This window comes from Callospermophilus lateralis, unplaced genomic scaffold (assembly GCF_048772815.1).
Source record: "Callospermophilus lateralis isolate mCalLat2 unplaced genomic scaffold, mCalLat2.hap1 Scaffold_323, whole genome shotgun sequence".
Classification (NCBI taxonomy): domain Eukaryota; kingdom Metazoa; phylum Chordata; class Mammalia; order Rodentia; family Sciuridae; genus Callospermophilus; species Callospermophilus lateralis.
The window spans coordinates 1,273,387-1,296,019 of NW_027513809.1; the positions used below are offsets into that span (position 1 = coordinate 1,273,387).

Below are 22,633 nucleotides of genomic sequence, written 5' to 3' on the forward strand. Positions count from 1 at the left end.
TACGGATGGGCAGCTTTGCCTCCTACCTTACAGGACCCCCAGGAAGATCCGTGCAAGTTTTAAACTAGTAACATAAAGCAGTAGCTACGCTGAGCCCTGCACTAACTGTTTGCTTCTTTGCTGAATTCCTGATGTTCTGGCACTGGAGTGACCGCAGCTCTTAAGCTAGCCAATAGACCTGAAGGCTGCCTGTCTCATGAGTCCAGCCAACCTAGACCATGGAATCACACCAATTCCTGTAGCAGGCTCTCTGCCAAGTCAACATCTCCTGTCCTAATCATCCTAAGGCAAGTGCAAGAAACGAGGAGCAGTCCTCACACACCAGAACCCACTGCAACTACTCAAGACTGGCGAGCGTTCACCTGGTCTATGCTGCCCCACCCATTCCTTCCCAGGAAAACCACAACAAAGGCTTTGCCAGCACCTTCCCCTCTTTCCCTTTGTATCTTGACTGACCCTAGTGCTTTCCTGTGTGGCTCCATGTGGCATGGCTGGGAAATGAGTGACAGACTCTTTCCAACAGTAGTCATCTCCTGATTAATTGGTTTAACCATACCTGGAAAATAATAAAACCTATATTTTAAAACAGGCCTGTTCTAGAAGTAAACATTTTCTCCAGAAATTCTCAAATGAGGACTTAAAAATTCACACTCTGGGTAGAGCCTGGACCCAGTGAGATACTTCCTGGATGGCTTTTAACTGAACAGAGAAGGAACCAAAAATAAAGAAGAGGCATAGGGCCTAGAGTCACAGAAAAAGGCAAGACAGAATGGCAGAGAATGCTGGTACCTCACAAGGTAGTGGGCAGAGGTGCCAAGGTCGGGGATGGGCTTCAGGAAGAGGTAGGAATAAAGCAGGCCCACGGCACAGCATCCAGCAGGCCTGGGCCAGTTCAGACGTCCAGCTCTTCCTTTATAGTGATGCACAAGGGGCAGATGCTCAAGGGCTCAGGAGGCCTATCACCCCACACACCCCCAAGGTAAAAGTAGGGCCGCACCTCCCAGAAGCGTGCATGGAAGGTGTATAGGTGGCAGTTATGTTCAGCATCATAGAAGGACAGCTCACCCTCTTCGCACTCCAGCTCCACATGTAGGCAGCACGGGATGGTCAGGATCAGGGGTGAGGTGGCCGGGTCCAGGTCACACAGTGTTCCAACTCCACACCCTGCGTGTGGCACACGTACCAGAAGCCAAAGCGTGTGTCATGGTGGCAGCTGTGTGAGTGGTCTTCTGCACCTGTATCTGGCCTCAACCGCACCACACCCACCTGCCAGCTCTGTAGGTCACCCAGGGCCACCTCCCAAGCATGGGAGCCTTGAGAGAAGGTGCAGGATCCCAGCAGGAAGGGTTCTGAGGAGAAGTGCTCTGGTTTTCCACCTGCAGGCGGTAGCCATGGTTGGTGACGCTGGTGAGGTCATCAGACACTGAGAGCCAGCCTGCTGCAGTGTTGGGATCGAAGCTGAAGGGCACTGGGGGCAGAAGGGGGACAGTCAGCAAATCTGATACTCTCCCACCTGCCACACCAGGTGGTGTCCCCAGGGCCCCAAAATGACCACCTCAGTTCTAGTTGCCCTGGGTTGATGGAAATCATGGGTTCAAATGTAATGGCCAAAATGTATGTGAAAATCCTAGGCCCCACCCAGTGGCCCAGAATGTGCCTTTATTTGGAAATGGGCATTACTATAAATACAGTTATAGTAATAAATACTTAACTGTATTTATTACTATAAATACAGTTAAGACGAAGTCAGACTGGAGTAGGGTGGAACTTTAACCCACCTTGACTGTGCCCTTATAAAAAGGGGAATGGAGACAACACATGAGGGAAAAAGCCATGTTGTAGAGGGCAGAGGGTGAGGTGCTGCAGCTGCAGGCCAAGGGCAGCCAGGCCTGCCAGCCAACACCAGAAGCTAGAAGAGATACAGAGGGCCCCTGCCACAGGTTTCAGAGGACCACAGCCCTGCTGTCACCTGAGCATGAGCTTCTAACCTTCATAACCATGAGAGAATATATTTCTGTCATTTAAAGCACCCTGTGTGTGGTCCTTTGGTGACCTTGGATGGAGAAAGCCTTTCATTATACACGTTACAATTCTGAATAGAGGAAGTATTTCTCTTTCTGAAGAGGACAGAGGGTCAGGGCCTGTATAGGAAGGTGGTCTGCCAGGAGGGGCTGCAGCCATCAGGCAGGAGGGAGATGACCAGGGTCAAGGGCCTGCTTGGAGGTCAGTGGAGAGAATGGGTAGAGCCTGACAGAGTGGAGCTTGGCAGGAGCTCTGTGCTAGCATGAGTACCTTCCCGGGGCACGAACACCTCCCAGAAACCGTTACCAGATTTGATGGAACTGATCATCTTCTTCCACACATGGTACTGCAGGGAATCCAGGTACTGGCAGGGGTTGAAGAGCATGCCAGGCTGGATGGGCTCCAGCTCCACCGTGCAGAAAAGCCTGTAGAAGGAGGACTGGGCATGGTGGGTGAAGTTGGGTCAAAGCACCTAGGCTTATCTGGGTTCACTGGAAATGGACAACAGACCTTGCTCCCTTGCCTCAGGCCTAGGTTTCCTGGCCGCCTTCCCCAAGACAAACCTGATTGGTCCAGGAACCGACTGAGCTGCCACACCCTTCAGGATTCAGTAGGACGGCTCATCCCACCCCAGCTGGGAAAAATAGAAATAGGAGGTTCTCCAACACTGCTGCCATCCTTGTGGACAAAAATCACACTTACACATCTGCTTGTGGCATGTGTAACAAATTGGAAGGGACCTTAACAGTGCTCTACTCAAACAAAACCAAGAGGTCACAGTCCTTTGCTTGAGCACCTCTGGTGACAGGGAACTCACTACTTCCCCTAATTCCCAAAGCCCACTCTTTTATCTTTGGACGGTTCAGACAGGGACAAAATTATTAACTATTCATCCCAGAGAACCCAAAGCCATCAAGGCACACGAGTGTGCAGGACAAGGGCCTATCCTGAAGCTCTCAGAGGGAGGAGGCTGGTCAAGAAAGATGTCTAAATGTTAGATGGCCACTGAGAAGCATGAGCAGATGCATGCTGCTCCCCTCCCCTCACAGTGGCTGGAGACGCTCCATGCCAGTCAGAATTGGAGAGCCTCAAAGAAAGGTCTCTCCATCTGGCTGTCCCCACCACTTCCTGTGGATCCCACCAGTTGGCTGCGTTACCTGCCTGGCCCTGGAGCCACTGGATTTTGCACCTTTGGTGTTTCTGCCTGCTCTTCCCCTCCCCTCCACCAGACTTGTGAACTTACTGGCACTTTCGGTGTTTGTGTTTCTGAAAGAAAAGACACAGACACAGACACAGAGAAAGCATGGTAAGTTTCTGACCTCAAAAGGAGCCATGCACCCCATGTTCATGGATCAGAAGACTTAATATTGTTAAGATGTCCATTCTCCCCAAGCTGATCTAGGTATTCAGCAGAATTCCTTTCAAAATCCCAGGTACTTTCTTTGTAGAAACTGATTCTAAATTTCATATGGAAATTCAAGGAACCCCAAAGAGCCAAATAATCTTTAAAAAGAAGAGTAAAGTTGGAGGACTCACACTCCCCAATTTCACAGCTTATTTTAGAGCAACAATAGTCAAGAGAGTGCAGGACTAACATGTGGGCAGACGGGGAGATCAATGGAAGGAACAGAACTGAAAGTCCAGAAGTAAACCCTCACATTCACTGTCAGCCAATTATCTATGAGGACAGCAAAATAATTTAAGAGAGGAATGATCTTTCCAAAAAATTGTAAAAATTATTAAAGTACACACTAAATTGTTAAAGGTGGACCCTAACTTGATGCCATATTAAAAAAATGACATAAAATACATCAAAGGCCTAAATATAGAGCTAAAACTGAGAAAGAACTTGTGTCTAGAACACAAAGAATTTTTACAACTGACAAAGAAACAACCTAATTAAAAATGGATAAAAATGTAGAATTGATACTTCCCCAAAGAAGATCTACAAATGACCAATAAGCACATGAAAAGATGCTAAATATTGTTAGCCATCATGAAATGCAAATCAAAATAATGAGATACCACTTCAAACTCAATGGGATGGCTACTTACTTATATATACATACATACATACATACATACACACACATATACACACACACATATATATATAGAGAGAGAGAGAGAGAAAGAGAGAGAGAGTTGGAAAAGATGTAGAGAAAGTAGAATCATTATTCACCACTGATGGCAATATAAAACAGTGCATTTGCCTTGCATAAGAATCTGGCAGCTCTTCAAAGGGTCAGAGTTACCAAAGAAGCTAGCAACATCCAAGAGAAGTGAAAACATGTGCATATAACTAGTACATTAGTTGGGTGTAGTGGTGTGTGCCTGTCATCCCAGTGACTTGGGAGGCTAAAACAGGATCAAAAGTTCAAGGCCAGCCTCAGCAACTTAGACCTCAAGCAAGTCAGCCAGACTCTGTCTCAAGATTGATAAAAACTAGCACTAGGGATGTAGCTCAGTGTTAAAAGCACCCTGGGTTCCGCCCCCAGTACAAAACAAACCAAAACAGTGGTATATGAATATTTATAGCCCTATTACCTACAAGAGCAAAAAATAAAAACAACCCAAATTATCACAAATTGATGAACAGATAAAATGTAATATACAATAGAATAGTATCATTCCACCATAACAAGGAAAGAACTATTAGTTGCTAAGACATGGATGAAGTTACAAAATATGCTGAGTAAAAGAAACCAGTCACAAAAGGTACATATTATATGACTCCATTTATGTGAAATGTGTAAAATAGGCAAATTAGGTAGACAAGAGAGATTGGTGGCTGAAAGGCACCAGGACAGGAGGAAGAGGGGAGTGACAGCTGAAGGATTTGGAGCTTCTTTTTGGATGGATGAAATGATCTGAAATACAGATTGTTGTGATGGTTGCACAACTGTACAGTGCTGAAATCACTGAACTGTATGTTTTAAATAAGTGACAAGCTGGGTGTAGTGGTGTGGGACTGTAGTTCCAATTACTCAGGAAGCAAGAAGGTCACTCGAGCCCAGCAATTTGAAGCCAGCAAAAGCAAGAATGAGATCCTATCTTTTAAAAAACTAAATAACAACAAAAAAAAAAATGGTGATTTACACAGTGCAATATATAAATTATATCTCAATAAAGCTGTTATTTAGAAAAACAAAATCACAAACCAAAATCATTGGGAGGATGACAATTTCCTTAGCAGAATCGTCAAAGAAAGAAACAATTTAAATCCTTTGAGTGATTCTGTAATCAGTGCCCTCTGGAGACAAGGCATATCATGGCTTGATATGAGGTGGTCAACCACAAAGGTCCTCCCCAGAATAGGACACACTGCTGGAACACAGTATTTGCCCCCCATTCCAGAAGGTGAGCTGTCGGTGGTGAAGAGGATAGTATGTCATCCTGATCATCCTGATTTACAAACCAGCCTTTAAGTTACAGAAACTTCTCTGTGGGGCCCAATGATGCAATCAACCAAAGTGAGAATTTTTTTTAAGTGAGAATGGAATCATTCTTAAGAGAGAACAAGCCATATTTAAATATTAAAAAAATCTGGTTTTGAAAGACCACGTTTACTAGGGGTAGAGAGAGAAGAAACCAAGGATGGCACAAAAGCAAAGAGAACAGGGGGAGCAAGAGAGAGAGACGGGGAGAGCAGGGGAGAGAAGAGGCTGGAGACGCCACCCCTGTCATGCCCCTGGCCTCTGATAAGCAGCACACAGATGCCATCCCTCAGGACCAAATCCAAGAGGTCACAGGAAGACTGGCATGGCAGCGCTGATGACCATGGTTCTCTAGTCCCTGAGCATCTGGCCCCATCACAGAATGCGGGGGCCACGCTCCTCACCATAAGAAAAGAGACATCATCTTCCTTCAGTTCCATCTGCAGCCGCTTGATCTCGTGGGCCAGCACCTCTGTCTCTTCTATGAGTTGCTTCATCTTCTCATCGGCCAGGAGCTGCTTCTGCCTGGTCTCCTAGGCCACAGCGTCCAGAACAGCCTGCTCCTCTGCTCTCAGGAAATCACGGAGCTTGTAGAACTCCTGCCAGATGCAGTCTTCCAGTCCCGCCGCCTCCACCTGCAGCAGAGAGTTGGGGTCAGTGACTCAGACCTGGGGAGCCTCTGTTGTTCCCAAGCTGGTGACCTTCAGATTTTCAGAAAGAATCCTATGTAGAACCCTAGAGATGAAGCATCGATGTAAGACTTGACTAGCACAAATTTATAAGTTTAAATTTCAAATAGGATAGCATAGCAGCTGTTTTGATAATTTTTTAGAAATCACTGGTCAAGCACGGTGGTGCACGCCTGCAATCCCAGTGATTGGGAACACTAAGGCAGGAGGGTTTCAAGTTCAAGATCAACCTCAGCAACTCAGCAAGGCCCTAAGCAGCTTAGTGGGACCCTCTTTAAAAAAAGAAAAAGAAATCATTGCTTATTGATGATAACCCTAGTCCTGTAACCTCCTCACACACAACATTCTGTATCTCATTTGGGTTCTCAATGGCATGGAAAAATCTGTGTGACAGAAGTGAATTATTTCAAATAGCAACAATTTTTAAAACTTGTTTGCCTTCAAATCTTTTGCCCTTAAATATGTCTGATCAAAAGGTTTTCTAAAACAGTGGGAAGTATTTAACACTCAATCATAAAAATGTGCACATTCCAAATCATAACCACAAAAATATTAAGAAAATGAGACCCAAACCATAAAAATTCTCAGAGAAAAAGCAAAGAAATACTTCTTGCCTGAGAATAAGAAAGAAATTGCTTAGCATAATATGAAATAAAAAGACTCAAACAATGAGATAAATGAATGTATATTAAAGATAAGTTTTAAATGTCAAGACCTTATAAGCAGGGTTAAATACATGCATGTAATTCCAAAATGACTACTGTATAAATGACCCCCCCCAAAAAAAAACCCTGAAAATAATTCATTGAAAAAGAAATGACAAACTGGGAAAAATGTTTACAATATATTCAACAAACTAGTATTAGTCTTAATATACAAAAGCACTCCAAAAATCCAATGGGAGAAAAGACAAATATTCTAAGAACAAAAAACGAATATGAATTGGCATTCACATCATTCACAAAAGAAATCTATACTGTGAAAAGATGGGCAAACGAGAAGGGACCACGTAGGAAAAGTGGAATCTACTGATTCTTCTCACACAGGACAAGAAAGGATGGAGCAAAGAGGAAAACTCGGCAAGAGCCAAGGCAACTCCAGCCACTGTCACACCAGCAGGGACAGCCTCATGGTAAAGGGGTAAATAACAGAATGTATACTCAGCGACTTGGATTCAGAGAATTTAACGGGAAAAGCACCCATCCAGCTAGAACTCTGGAGGCCTCAACCTGACCACCTTAAGAACCCTGGCCTCCACAAGAAGCCTAAGAGCTCTCTGCTGCCTGGCAGGGAGAGATGGATGCACCCCCCTTCCCCCTAGTCCAGCCCCATACCCACAAATGTAGGTATTCTGATCATGGAAATGTACAGGGAAGCATTCCCCTGGTCAGCAAACTCCCGGAGGGTAACAGGCACCTTGTTTCCCACCTTTAGAATGCCCTGCAATCTCTCTTAGGATCTAGTAATATAGCTAATATATATGCAATGTCTAGCTGGTATGGCAACGCCCTGAGAAGCCTCTGTGTTAGAGGCTCATCAGAGGCTCATCAAACCTCGACCTTGATTGCAGGCACATAGTTCCTAGGAATAAAGGAACTTATTTGCTAGATAACTACAATGTTTCACCAAGCTCTGCTGCTCCTGGAGCTGCCTGCCTAACAGTAACTTTAAACAATGGACTTTCTTAAGAACTGCACAAAGCTCCTACATTGCATACTATAACTGTAAAATTTACTTGCAGAATAAGCAACCTTACTGATACTCTAAAAAATAATGTAGTTATGGTACTAACAACCAAACGTAACCTATTGGTATAAATAAACGTGGCCACATGGACACCTTCCCTGCCTCTGCACCTCGTCTCTGTGTCTCCCTTTATTATTTTTTTACACACAAAGCCAGCCAAACAGCTTTGGCCATGACGACATTGGTTACAGGGCAGAAATGAAGCCTAATGACTCCATGACAGTACCAGAACACCACAAACCAGGTCCTCTAGCAACGGCAGGCTGCAATCTCATTTGTGGACTGGAATCTTGGGCTGTACTCATGGCTCTGACCTAAGATGATCAAATGGTGCCACTCTGTCAACTCAGCTTCTTGGTCTCCAAAACATCACAAACATTGAATGGCCTCTCTCTGTGGACACTCAGATGCATTACCTTATATCAAAGTTTCACAAAAATCCTAGGAAGAGGGAATTTCTTTCTACAGGTGAGTGCATGAGTTTGGTTGGGGCCGAGGGATCTGCCTGTAAACACAAGGTTGGATTTCCAAGGTCAGCCTGCAGCTTACTGCCCTGGACTCTGTATTTCACAGCCTCGATTCCTTCTCTGCTCCTCCAGCTTGGGACAGGCTGGTTTCTGTCTTGCTGACCCTGGCTATGGTCTGTCACCTTCTGAGAGATGACTGATTCTAGTAATTACCACTCATCTCAGCCATAGCTGACACACCTGGTTTGAGCTGCTGGGCACTCCCCTGAAGTCCCTACAGTGCCTGAGTGGCCAAGGACTGGGCTCAGGGAAGCCTCCTAATATCTAGCCATGGAACCAGCAACAAGCTCATTACTGGTCCCCTGCAGGTACCCAGAACTTCCAGACATTGGGAATGTGCACACTTTTCTTGTATTTTGATGAGAGGGGACAAACTAGAAAATAACAAGGTAATGAAGTGTCTTGAAGAAAATGAGGGAGACCGGAAGCCGGGTAAAAGGGAAGGGCTAGTCTGGATAGCAGCAGGGAAAGCTTCCCAAGGAATGTGTAAGCTGAAATTTTAACGGCACCTTTGACTATAGGGCCAGGGGAACAGCTTTAGCTCATTTAAGGGACAGAGAAGGCCACAGAAGTGGCAGAAGCACAGAGCACCAAGCCACAGAACAGTAGATTAACTTGGGGCGGGCAAGGGGCAGACAAAAGCCTTGGCCATGGGAAGGAATCGGGACCGCAGTCTGGGGCATGGAACTACACTAGGCGATTTTAAGCAGAGGAATGACACAGCGATGTGCTTTTCCAAAAGACCACTGGAGTGCTTGGAGAATGGAAAGAACAGAACAAAGAACAGAAAACCAAGAACAGAAGCAGGGAGCAGCCAGGAAGGAGGCGCAGCAATGCATGTGGAGTTCGATGGACATGTATGGTTCAGAGACGGGAACAGGGCTGTGGTGGAGTGGACATGGGCACTGAAAGGAAACCCAGAATCACAGGAATGGCAGGGGCTTGCACTGAGTGAATGGTGAAATGCAACACACACTGAGGTTATTATTAAATGACAGTGCAATGGCACAGGTGGCTTCTTAAGCCATGCCTGTGCTGCTGGTGTGCCATGCCCAGGTCTTCAGTGAGGCAGTATAGCCCAGTCAGCAGCTGAGAACAAGGCTGTATGAGACTTCCAAGTCCACAGCTAGCCCACGGGCGGCATCAACAGAGCCAAGGCCAACCCTCCCCTGCTTCTCCCTGGCTGTACGCTGGGTCCAAGCACTCACCTGATTGTGCTTGGTGATGGCCTCGTAGGAGCGTCACATGGCCCAGAAGGCCTTGGCTTTCTCCTGAAGCGTGCACTCCATGTTTCTACACTTGGCCTGATGTGGGGAATGAGAAGGAGGCAGGGAGGCAAGTTAGGACTGGAGGCCAGACAGGGAGGACAAACACCACATTTATTACTGGAATTCCACTTTGACAAGAGCATGAAAACAGCATTTACTGAACCTGGTCCATGCCAATCCCCTGGGGCACAGCTGAATGTTAGTCCTGATTTCAAATCATTTCTTTATAATGCTAAGGGCCCTCAGATGTCCTGTAGTCCTGCTCCCTTGTCCTATGCCTGGTACAGGGAACAGGGCTGAGGAGGTAGAGGGGTCTGTTGTCTCTCAAGCTGCCATAATACAGCACAGAAAGGCATCCTGCTCAGCCTGGGACTGGTCCAGGCTGAGCTGAGTCCCTGAGCTGTGGGGATAAGACAGGGGGAGGGACCACAAGTTCCCTTTGAAATGTTCCAGACTGTACTGGTCTGAAGTCACTAATCTTAGGGGGTCTGACCCCCTCATTTCCCATCAAATGAAGTTATTTCCCATAAGGCCTTCTCTACACATTTCCCTCCAGACCCCTCCTTCTCCTGACGTTCTCATATTGCTTAGATGATGTGACAGACTTTACTTGTCAAATTCAAATATTTATCTCTTCAGTAGTTTTTGTTTTTTAAATTTTAATTATTGCTTCTGAACTTTCTGGACTCCCTGAAGAACACTGTAAATTTTAGGTTGGATTCCTACCTTTTCATCTACATTGTGAGAAACCTTTTCATATATTTTCTTTTGGAAAAATAGTAAATATTCTAATAATAATAATCTAATATTACTAATATTAGATTAATTCTAATAAAAATAATAATGATTTTAATAATAGTACTGGTAAATTACCATCACCATTTATGGAACACCTACATGTAGCAGGGACAGGGCTAATTACTTAATACCAGTTTCCTACCTGATAAGAGGGATATCATTATAAGAGCTCATGGGTTGACAAATCAGTGCATGTCAAGGGCTGAGAAGCGGGCAGGCACAAAGTACGTGCTGCAAGGTCTAGCTCTTAGTACCAATAAGTGCCACTGTGAGCCAAGAAATTTAATTCTCCTACCAGATGTTCCAGGTTTCTTAATGTACAGCACAAATGCTAAGATAACCTCATCTAGATCTCATCCAACTCCAATTTGTTTTCCAGATCTTTCTTCCCCCTTGATATGCAGACTCATCACACAATAGGTGTTTACCATGCTGCCTACTGCTGGGACCTCTTCACTCAAGAGCCACAGTGGGCAATTGAGACTCCCTCTCTGCCGGGGGCACAGGCTTAACAAGGAGGCAATGAATATCCTCTATTGAAACTAGGGATCTGCCAGGCTTGAATTGAAAGCTGAGGACCCAGAAAGTAGTGAGTAGTTAGGAAAGGGTAGAAAGAACTAGAAGGGGAATGTCTTAGTCCATTTTCTGTTTGCAGTAATACAACAGCATAGGATAAGCTATTAGGAAACAGGCTGATTCTGGCTCAGAGTTCTGAGTTGAGACTTAGGGCCATGTCTGGTGATAGTCTTCCAGGATAGCTGAGTTCCAGTATGGGTGAGGGCATCACACAGTGGGAAACAGGAAGTGCATGTGAATCCTGTTTCTTCCCCTCTCATAAAGCCACCAGGATGGTGGGGGCTCTGACACTCCTATCTAATCCTACTCAAAGGCTTCACCTCTAAACACCAGTCACATTAAGTTTCTACCCTCTTAATACCTTGCAATGGAGATTAAATGTCAACCTTTGTTTTTGGAGAGGATGAACCACATGCAAACCATGGTGGGGAGACCTCTGAATGTGGCTAAGAGTAACTGGAATCCCTGAGTTGATACTTCTCAGGCTGATTCTGAGAAGGTAGCCCCAGGGAGGGGACCAAGGCTTCGGGACCTATGTCAAAGTCCAGAGGCATGTATAAGAAAAGGGTCCAGACAAGGCAGTTAGAGGCCTGGGCCTCCGAGGGAGTTTGAAATGTGTCTGGTATTGAAAACACTAAACTTGAGTTCTGACCCAAGAATTTTATCATTACCCCAAAGCTTCAAGAAGTGCATGAATAAATTTTCCCAAGTTTCCATTTTCTCATTAGTAAATGTAACTATCTTTAAAGTCCCCTGGAAGGGTCTGTGTCTGAGTATTTTGTGGATTTGCAAGTAGTGTAAGAGTTATTCTGAGATAGTGTTTTCGTTGAATGATGAACCAAAAAAAAAAAAAACCCACCAAGATAAGCCCATCCTGAGTTACCTCATACACAGTGTGACACATGCTCTTGGTTCCTACAACATTAGCACTAGCATGTGTAAATGTGTTAATGATTACCAGGCACTAGTCTGTATGAGTGTCATGGTCTTGGCCTAATGAGGGAAGAGCAATACACTCAGCATGTAGAGGGTGTATGGGTGCTGTAAGCAGGCCAACCATGTGCATCAACTGAGTTTGAGTTTCTGAGTTCTTCAAACAGGGAAGCTTTGACTCCTGAATCAAGCCAGCACTTGGAACACAGTAAAGAGAATCAATCAAAAGGATCTCTGCCAAGAGTAGAGATTTAGTTTCAGCAAAATAAAATCTTGTAATTAATATTTTAACTGGAATTGTACAGATCCTAATTTTGCTTGGACTTAATCTGGCAACTTCCTTTAGTTTATTGCATATCTGTGATATAGGCAAGAGCAATTTATATGTTTTGTGTTTGTGTGCACCTACGTGGTAACATATTTAAGCCACATTATTGGAACACTTTTTCCTTTAAGAAGAGCAAGCATGTTGTTCAGGTTTGAGAAACACTGCACTCCAGGACTTCCTAAGGTCCCACAAGCACTTGTGTTCTTCCTAGAGCTCTGTTTAAACATTTCCGTTATATTCCAAAATCTCGTAAGTCTTTTTAGTCATATCTCTGTGTGCTGAGGACACCAGGCAAGCTCTTTAACATGCCCTTGGATGCCCTGTGGGATCTGTCCCAAACTTCTTCATTCCTCATGTAGAATGTCCTTTGGTCACTGCAGGCCCCACCCTATGCCCCCACTACTGCTACTGGCCTTCGTTTACTCCTCTGGGCCTTTAGGTCTTGTGAAATCAGTTGTTCAGAGGCTCCTTACTATGCCTCAACAGACGAAAAAAGTAGGCCTTCCTCTTAGAGTGTCCCATCCTTCACTGAAACTTCAATTGTTAGTGAGAGTATTCAACTGTACCTGTCAACTTCACCCAGGCAGGGTCTCTAGGACTGGACTGTATTCTGCTGGATACACTGTGCCCAGAACATTGTTCAACCTACCTGCTTTCTGCACACTGACAATGATCAACAGCCACCCAGATGCCTGATTATCCAAACACACTTGGCTGCCCACAGCTCTGGGATCAGAGCACAAGCAGCACTGAGAGAAGGCTCTCTCAAAGCCAATGACCAGAGCACAGATCAAACTAGGCCCAGGGGAAGTCTAGCTACGAGTTCTGTAACTTTGGCAGTTACTTAAACTGAGACTGTCTTTATACTGTACCTCATTACACTGTAAGATAGGGATAACGCTACTAACTACAGCAAGCTGAAATGCCCCACAACCCTGCAAAGCCCAAGTTCTAATCAATACAACTGTGAATGTTATGGCAAAAGGGATTCTGCAGATGTCGGAATTAAGGATCTTGATACGGGGAGATTCCTCTGGATAATCTGAGTGGGTCCAATCACGAGGGCCTTATGAGAGAGGTGGTAGTCAGCCAAGGAAGGCAATAAGACAACTGATGCAGAAGTCAGAGTCATGCTCCTTAAAGATGGAGAAGACAAGGAAACATGTTCTCCCCTGAAACCTCCAAAAGGAATGCAGCTGTGCAGACAGCTTGAATTTGGGCCTTCTGACCTCTAGAACTACAATCAACTTATGCTGTTTTAAACCACTGTGTTTGTGCCAGTTTACTGTATCAATGATAGAAAACTAACACACCCAGCCTTGTTGAACATTTGCGAGCATTACATTTGCTAACATGCACATGATTAAGAGAATCTAACATATAGTAAGTTCTCTACAAGTATCCACCCACATGATTTTTAGTTTTGCTTCATCCTTAGATGGTGGCCAAAGTGATCTTTTTTCTAAAACATACTATCTCATCACAAACCCCCATCTGAGAATCCCACAGGGCTCCCCACAGCCAGCAGAACTTTTGACCTAGCTCCTTCTCACATGGCAGTGGGATGGGAGGGGGGATCCCACACTGCTCCCCCCAGAACCACCACGCATGTCCAACCATGCAGAACCATGTCTTGTCTACTAACTCCTGACTTCCCCCTCTAAAATATGAACTTCATAAGATAAGGGGCTATGTCAGAGACCTGGGCACCCAGAACAGGTTTTGGCACACAGGAGACCCTCAGCTCATGTTTGTCTGGTAAATGAATGAGTCCCACCCTGCTTCAGGCGGCCCTGGACTAGACTATTCCCTGCCTCTCTGGCATCACCCTGAGGACCCACTGGCCTGACACAAGGCTCCATCTGCATCTCCATCCTGTTGTAACTACTGAAATTCTCTAGGTGCCTGGAAAGTCAGGTTTCCTCACTTCCAGACCCTTCCAGACACTACTGTCTCTGCCATATACCCTCCCTCATTCCTTCCCCTGGCTAATACCTCCACAGCCCTCGGGTCTCTCCTGGAAGCTCCTTGAGGGTGAGAATTCTCTATCTCATCTCCTGTAGCTCTTCTAGGACCTAGCAGGGCAAGGCATCTGCTAATTAAGAAAGCTGTCATGGATCCCACACTGGTGCCGCTCAGAGGGACCTGGCCACCTCTGCTGGCTGGGCCAGGCCACTCAGAAAGGGGCAGGGCTGTCTGGAGAAGGTCGCTGACCCTGTATCCCACTTCCTGTTTGCACTCTGACCCATCCTGGGCCGGCCTTGAAGAAGGCAGACCCAATAGATAACCACATTCGCGGTGGGGGTCTTAAGGAAGCCCCCGGAGCTGGAGCGGGGAGCCCTGGAGGCCTGAGCACACGCAGCGCTAGCTGGCTGGAGGGCGGAGCCCGGGTGCAGGGATGGGGTACAGCCGCGGCCACCACGTGTGCGCTGGATCACTGGGCGCTCACCGCCACTCTTACCCGAAAGTCGTGGGCAGGGTCCTTCACTGGCTGCACGCGATGTCCCCTGTGGCGGGGGTCGGTCTGGCATGTGCAGCAGAGCAGCTCCTTGTCCTCCAGGCAGAAGAGACTCAACTGGCCGCGGGGTACAAACGGCAGAGGCGCGAGGATGAGGGGCCTGTCCAGCGCGAGTCCTTGGCCTCCTCGCGCAGCAGCTTCTCCACCAGGTTGTTCAGGGTGTGGTTGGTGCGCAGGTCAGCGGGCGACGACCAGTCCTCGCACACCGGGCATGTGGGCGCCATTGGCACTTCCTTTAGCGGCTCACGCACCCACGGCAGAAGTTGTGGCCACAGTGCACTGTCACCACATCGCGGAAGAGGTCGCAGCAGATGGCGCAGAGCAGCTCCTCTTTGAATGAGCCGGAAGGCCCGGGGGACGCGGCGGGCCAGGGCTCCACGACCCATGAGCTGCGGGCTCCGGCACCCGTAACTTTGGCTGGCGTCTCTCCCAAACCGCTAAGCGGCCGACTGTGGGGCGGTAGGCGGTGCCGACCCTTTCCTCTCGCAGCGGTGAGCGGCGGCGGCGCTGGCCAATCGCGAATGGAGTGCTTGGCTGGTTCCGCCCCACTTCCTGTTTGCGCATGAAGGCGGGAAGAGCGGTCGGGCTGCGGAGCTGGCTGTAGCCGCACCCTGCCTATGGGCACCTCCCCCAGCCGCACTGCGCGCCCTGGTGTCACTGGACGCCTACGTCCTTATTGAAGTGGGAAATGAAGTCTAGGAACCCCTTCCTTAACCGAGTCCTGGAAACCTCTGGCCCGCGACATGGGAGACACCCAGGATCCTGACTTGGTTCCCAAGTCGTGGCTGGGTCTTAAAGCAGCTTCCGTGGGCTCGCGCTTAGAGTGGCGGTGAATAACTTTGGAAGGCAGTGCTCACCTAGCACATGTGAGGCCCTGGGTTCGATCCTCAGCACCACATAAAAATAAATAAAAAAAAAAAGATATTGTGTCCAACTAAAAAATAGGTATTTTTTTTTAAAAAATTGAATTTAGAAGCAATATCTAAAGAAAGTCACAAGATGGGGCTGATAATCCTGCACTACATTTACCACAGACTGGAAAATGCTGTCATTTTCTTTCATTGTGTCCTCTTACCAGGTGTCCCACTTGTTCTGTGAAATTATCTATATTGCTATCTGTGGGTTTCATTCTGTTCTTAAATTATTTTCTTTGTTTGATTTCTATTTTTCTCAGATTCTGAGTGGGACCACAAATCAAAACAAAGATGTAGAGTAGAAATTAACACGTATCTTTTTAACAACAATCAAAAGTTAACACTAGAGCAATGAGGTTCGCCAGTCCTTTTGGAAATAGGGAAGGGTTATGTTCCAGACTCTATCACTAGCCAGGCAGGGGCATGACCTGGGGCATATATTGTATTTTTCTGATTTCCTTTTCCTTAACTGTATAAAGAAAGGTAGCATTAATTGCTCCAAGTGTATACCATATCAGACACTGAAACTGTCTAATTCTTTACATAATTTCAGGTAGGAGTGACAAAGATTTTATCTAGAGATCAGAGGAAAGATCTCTAGATAAATTGCAGTGACTATAGAAGTCTGTCACCAACTTTTCTTTCAGTAGAAACACTTCATTCAGAGGTATTTATTAAATTTCATGTCCTCAGTATAGTAACTAAACTACTACAGTAATCTACAAAGTCCTCATTGTTTCTACCTCCCCCTACCACATGTCATGTCCCAAGCCAGGTACAGCTATATTTCCAAACTCCTTATCATCAGTTTGAAAATCTATGTAGAGAACAATATTTTTTAAAGTGTTGTTAGGGTATAGAGAGAAGAGAGACTAATATTTTCTGTTGCTATAATTGAGTACCACAGACTGGGAAATTTATTAAGAATATAGATTCTTTAGCTCACAGTTTTGGGGTCTGAGAAATCCAAATTCTGGAAACATGGTGCCAGCCTGATAAGGGGCCTCTTGCTGCATTTTAACATGGCAGAGGGAAGCAGGGCACACATGCCAGTAATCCCAGTGACTCAGGAAGCTGAGACGGGATTGTGGGTTCAACACCAGCCTCAGCACCTCTGCAAGGCCCTAAGCAGCTTAGTGAGAACTTGTCTCACCAAAAAAAAAAAAAAAAACTAGGGATGTGGCTCAGTGGTTAAGCATCCTGGGTTCCAAAAAAAGTGGCAGAGGACATCACATGGCCTGATAGCTCAGATCTCTTCATCTTATAAAATCCTCATCTAATCTGAATTACCTACCAAAGGTGCATCCTCAAATAACATTGGCATATGAATTTAGGGATTAAGTTTCCAACACAGGAAATTTTAGAGGACACATTCAAAATGAGCAGAGAAGAATGTCCTCTTTTATTTTTAAAGCAGTGAACTAGAAAGTGACTACTGCAAATAAAAGGGAGAGATTGATTACAGAAACAAAGCAAGCCCTAACTATATGCTGCCTACAGGGAACCAACTTTACACATAACATACAAATAAAAGTACAAGGATGGAAAAAAAGATATACCATATTAGTGCCAATCAAAAGAAAGCTAGCTTGGCTGTGTGTATATATAGGACACAGCAGCTTTCAGATCAAAAATTTATTACAAGGATACGGAACCCAGATGCTGAAAAGGAAAGGTAGTGGCAGGGCTAACAATAGCACCTTCAGGGACAGCCAGCCAGAGCTGCAGACCTAATGGAGCTTTCATCTGTTCTCAAGGACATCTTGGTGGACACATTTTAGTCTGAAACTTGGGGAGTAATAGTGATGACTTAGACCTTGGACCTTCTCTGAGGACTACACCACGGAAACATGGAAGATATGGGGCTCCTAGTTGGTCTGAATCAATGCAGGGAGACCTTCCATAATAAATATGAGTGTTTGGGGCTGGGATTGTGGCTTGGTGGTAGCGCGCTCACCTAGCTCGTGTGATGCCCTGGGTTCGATCCTCAGCACCACATAAAAAATTAAAATAAAGATACTGTGTCCAACTACAACTAAAAAAGAAATTTAAAATAAAGCAATATGAGTGTTTAATGTGAATGACAAGGGAAATATCAGCATAATAAACTGCCTGCCTCCAGATTTGGCTATAGATATCTTTTATTTTACCCATATGTTTTTCATTTCTTGATCATTTATCATCTTTTAAGATATGCACTTATAATATGTGACATGAAATAATTTAATAAGGGGATGGATTATGTCATAACAGAAAATCTGGAGGCAAAAAGGCCCCAGGGTTGGTTATGTCAGTTCCCTGGATTCTTCTCATCTTTCTAGTCTGCCTCTGGCTCTTCAGGTTAGATAAATAATAAAATGATAGAAACAGCTCCAGGCATCTTATCCTAATATGAACCAATGTTAAGAAATTTAATTGACCTATTTCTTCCTCATTTCTAGAGCTAAGAAATCTTTCCTAAAACCATCTAGAAGACTTCCTCTCACACCTTATTGTCCCAATCTAGGTCACATGCCTGCCTCTAAATTCGTCACTGGCAAGGGGAGTCAGACCTGTATGATTAACTTCAAGCTGTCTTGATTGACCCAAGTCACACTGCAGTAAGAAAAGGAATAAAGCTATTTAGAAAGGAGATAAAAGATAAGGAAAAAAAACTATAATTGTATATCTGAAAGCTCTATGGTCAGATTTACTGCCCAAACCTGTATTTTTTTTTCCTCCAGAAAAGAAATTTCTGAGAAATCTACAAATCTTAGGGTTACTATAAATTCGCTCATCTGTGAAATCTGCCCCATTCTGATTAAAGCTGAAGGTCACTACACAATGTATTTTCAGATTAGATAAAGCAAAGGTGGGTATATTTTAAGGCACATCCCACATGTTATCTAAATAAGAGACAATATCAAACTGAAGATCCTGGAAGAAGCCAAGGCTACCATGAACATCTTGCAATCCATGATCAAAGTACTGAATTCACCAGACTGAAGTCATTTCCATATACCTTCCCATGCCTACTCCTACAAAGTTTCCTGTAAAAGAAGAGCCCGGGATCCCCAAAGCACTTCTTGCTCTTGAAATAGTCTGCACTCTGCTCTAAGAATGTGTGTCTTTCCCTTTCCCTTTCAAATAAAGCTCTTGCTCTTTACTAAAACCTGATGTGTCCTTCAATTTTAGGTGATGTGTCAAGAACCTAGAAGGTCAGAATAGGCATCTCTGCCCCTGGATAGACCTCTTTGAACCCCCTTATGGTGACAACATGATGAGGGGGTGGTCATTGAAAAGTGTTTACCTACTATGAAAGAGAGTAAAATCACTTTTATGCAGGTTTTAATATTTACTTATGAGGTATTTCCCCTAAAAGCTCATGTGAAATGATTAGATTATGATTGTGACATAATCAGTGAATTAATCAACTAATATGGATTAACTGAATATTAACTGTAGGCAGGTAGGATGTGATTAGAGGAGGTAGGTCACTAGGAAATGCCTCTGGGAGGTTACATTTATCCTTGGAGTCCTTTCTTTCTGCTCCCTAGTTTATATGTCCTGAGAAGCTTTCCTCCACCATGCCCTTATGCCATGATGTCCTGCTTCATGTTGGGCCCAAAGCTATGGATTCAGCTGACCATGAACTGAACCTCTGAAACCATGAGCCAAAATAAACTTTCTCCTCTATGTTCTTGTCAGGTCTTTGGTCTCAATAATTAAAAGCTAACTAAAATAGAAATTGGTACCAAGAAGTGTGGTCATTGCTATGACTAACCTGACCATGTGCTTGAGAAGCCTTTGGAACTGGTTTGCAGGTGGGAGAATTTCGAAACATTTTGAGATGCAAGCTAGAGATGCTTTAGAATGTTGTAAATGAAGCTTAATGGGTGATTCTGGTAGAAGCTTAGAATGTTGATAGGACTATATATTCTGGGCTCATGATGTTTCAGAGAAGAGAACTCTATTGGAAATTGGGCTGGAAACCATTCATGTTGCATTCTGGCAAAAAAACTTGTCTACATTTTGCCCATGTCTTGAGACTTTCTGTAAAGCTGAATTTAAAGGTGATCAACTAATTAATCTGGCAGAGAAAATTCCAAGTGTATACCAGATCAGACACTGAAACTGTCTAATTCTTTACATAATTTCAGGAAGGAGTGACAAAGATTTATCTAGAGAACAGGGAAAAGAAATTTTGGTGACTATAACAGTCTGTCACCAACTTTTCTTTCAGTAGAAACACTTCATTCAGAGGTACTTATTAAATTTCGAGTCCTCAGTAGTAGCAAGTCCTTCAGGGGTAGCATGAATATTGCTGTTGGCTTTTAGTCAAGTTACTATGATAATCAGGAACAGAAAGATTGGAAAATCTTGCAGTTTGGCCATGTGAGTAAAATAGGGGCTAATGAAAGTGTGTTTGTTAAAGAGAACATAACCATTAAAGAAATACCAACTACTTTATCCAGAAATAATTGGAAAGGTGGCTTGAGGACATCTCAGGAATTGATAAGACCAAAGCCATCTCAGGCTCAAGAGTATAAAAGTGTAAAATCGTTTTGATAAAGACAATGGGGCACCCTGCTTGTACGAGGGCCTAGGAAATGTTTTCACCATAGTCAGCCACCCAGGCCCTCAGAGGATGCTGCAGCCATGGCTCCTACTTGAGGTGATGGTGGGCCTTGACATCATTCATGTGGTGCTGGTTCTGCAGGAATGCAGGATTCTGGGGTTTGGGGGCTTCTGCTGGGATTTCAAAGGAAGGCCCAGGAAGCCAGTGTCATATCCCTGTTGGCTGCCCCTGAGGGGGTGATGCATAAAGATGTGAGAAGGAAGTCAAAGCTGCATGGAGACCCTCGGGATTCAGAGATGCCAGCACACAGGACACCTACTGAGGGGAGCTTCAGGAATCAAGCAGAAACAAGCCAAGAGAAAGGCCATGTGGGCCACGACCAGAAAGGCCGTAAGGTGAAGTTACACAAGCCCTTCAGAGAAACAGTGAAGCACCATGTCCCCAGATGCTGGATGTGGAGTGATAGGACTTGTTTATTCAGCTTTTGTTTAGATTTTGATCTTGCTTCGGTTCCGTCCCTTCCTTCTATACCTCTGTTTTTCTCTTGTGGAATGGAGATTATTATGGTTTGGATGTGAGGTGTCCCCCAAAAGCTCATGAGACAATGTGAGACGGTTCAGAGGAGAAATAATTGGGTTGTGAGAGCTTTAACCCAGTGAACTTTAACCCAGTGGTAACTGAAGGCAGGAAGGGTGTGGCTGGAGGTGGTGGGCACTAGGGGTGTAACTATGGGGTATATATTTTGTATCTGGTGAGTGGAGTCAGAGTCAGTCTCTCTCTCTCTCTCTCTCTCTCTCTCTCTCTCTCTCTCTCTCTCTCTCTCTCTTTCTCTCCTCTCTGATCATCATATGAGCTGCTTATCTCTGCCACTCTTCCACCATGATGTCCTGCCTCACCTCGAGCCCCTAGGAATGGAGTTGGCTGTCTGTAGTCCAAAACCTCTGAATCTGTGAACCCCCAAATAAACTTTTCCTCCTCTAAAATTATTCTTGTCAGGTTTTATAGTCGCAGCAGCAAAAAACCTAACTAAAACAGAAATGATTACTCTATGCCACTATATTGGATATATATAATATCCAATTTGCTCTTTTTAGGGGAAAACATCCATGAGTTTGCCTTGAGTCTCAGATGAGATTTTGAACTTGGACTTTGGGTTATTGCTAAAGTCTCTAAAGACTATGGAGACTCTTGGAAAGGGTCTAAATGTTTTTTGCATTGTGAGATGGGCATGCGTTTTGGGGGGCTGGGGTTGTAATGTTAAAATTTTGACATGAGGTATCCTCCAAAAGTTCATGTGTGAGACAAGACAAAAATTTTCAGAGATGAAATGATTAGATTATGAAAGACATAACCTAATCAGTGCATTAATCTACTAACATGGATTAACTAGGTGGACACTGCAGGCAGGTAGGTATGGCTGGAGGAAGTAGGTCATTGAGTGTATGCCTCTGGGGTTTAAATTTTGTTCTTGGTGAGCACAGCTCTTTGCTTCCTTGGTGTCATGTCATATCCTAGGCTGCTCCCCTCAGCTATGCTCTTCTGTCATAATGTTCTGCCTCACCTGGGGCCCACAGCAGTGGAATAACCTAACCATTGACTGAACCTCTGAAACCCTGAGACAAAATAAACATTTTGTCCTCTAAGGTGGTCTTATCAGGTTTTTTGGTCACAGTGATGAAAAGGTTGACTAACACATCAGGCAACTACAGGCTCAGATCAGTTGCCAACGTTTACAAATTGGACGATTTCACATAAAAAATTATAGTTCTACCTTGCTGTTTTTTATTTTTAAATTTTTAATTGAGATAAAAGAGTAAAAATTTATCATCTTAATCATTTTAAGTATGTAGTTGGTGGTATTATTTTCTCATTCTATGCAACTGGTCTTCAGAACTTTTCACCTTGCAAAATGTTTCACCAATACCCATTAACCAACTCTCCAATTTCCTTTCCCCACCGCACCCAGAAAAAAACATTCTACTTTTTGGTTCTAAGATTTTGACTATGTAACTCACATAAGTAGAATCATGTTATTTGTTTTCTTGTGGCTGGTTTATTTCACGTAGCACAATGTCCTCAAAGTTTATCCATGCTTAGCCCTATTGTTTTATCATAGACTGAATAATATTCCTTTGTATGATATATGAAGTCAGACTTCCACATGCAGTTTATCCACTCATCTGTTGATGGACACTTGGGTTGCTACCCCTTTTGGCTATTGTGAGTAATGCTGCTATGTGTTTGGGTGTATAGATGTCTCTTTAGGACCCAGGTTTCAATTCTTTTGGGTATATGCCCAGAAGTGGAATTACTAGATCA

The 22,633-nt window shown here is 44.6% G+C and overlaps 1 pseudogene; it reads right to left on the reverse strand.

Annotated features, from left to right (window-relative positions):
• Window positions 1-892: 892 nt before the first annotated feature.
• Window positions 893-19,579, reverse strand: LOC143640526 (E3 ubiquitin-protein ligase TRIM35-like; annotated as a pseudogene).
• Window positions 19,580-22,633: the final 3,054 nt, after the last annotated feature.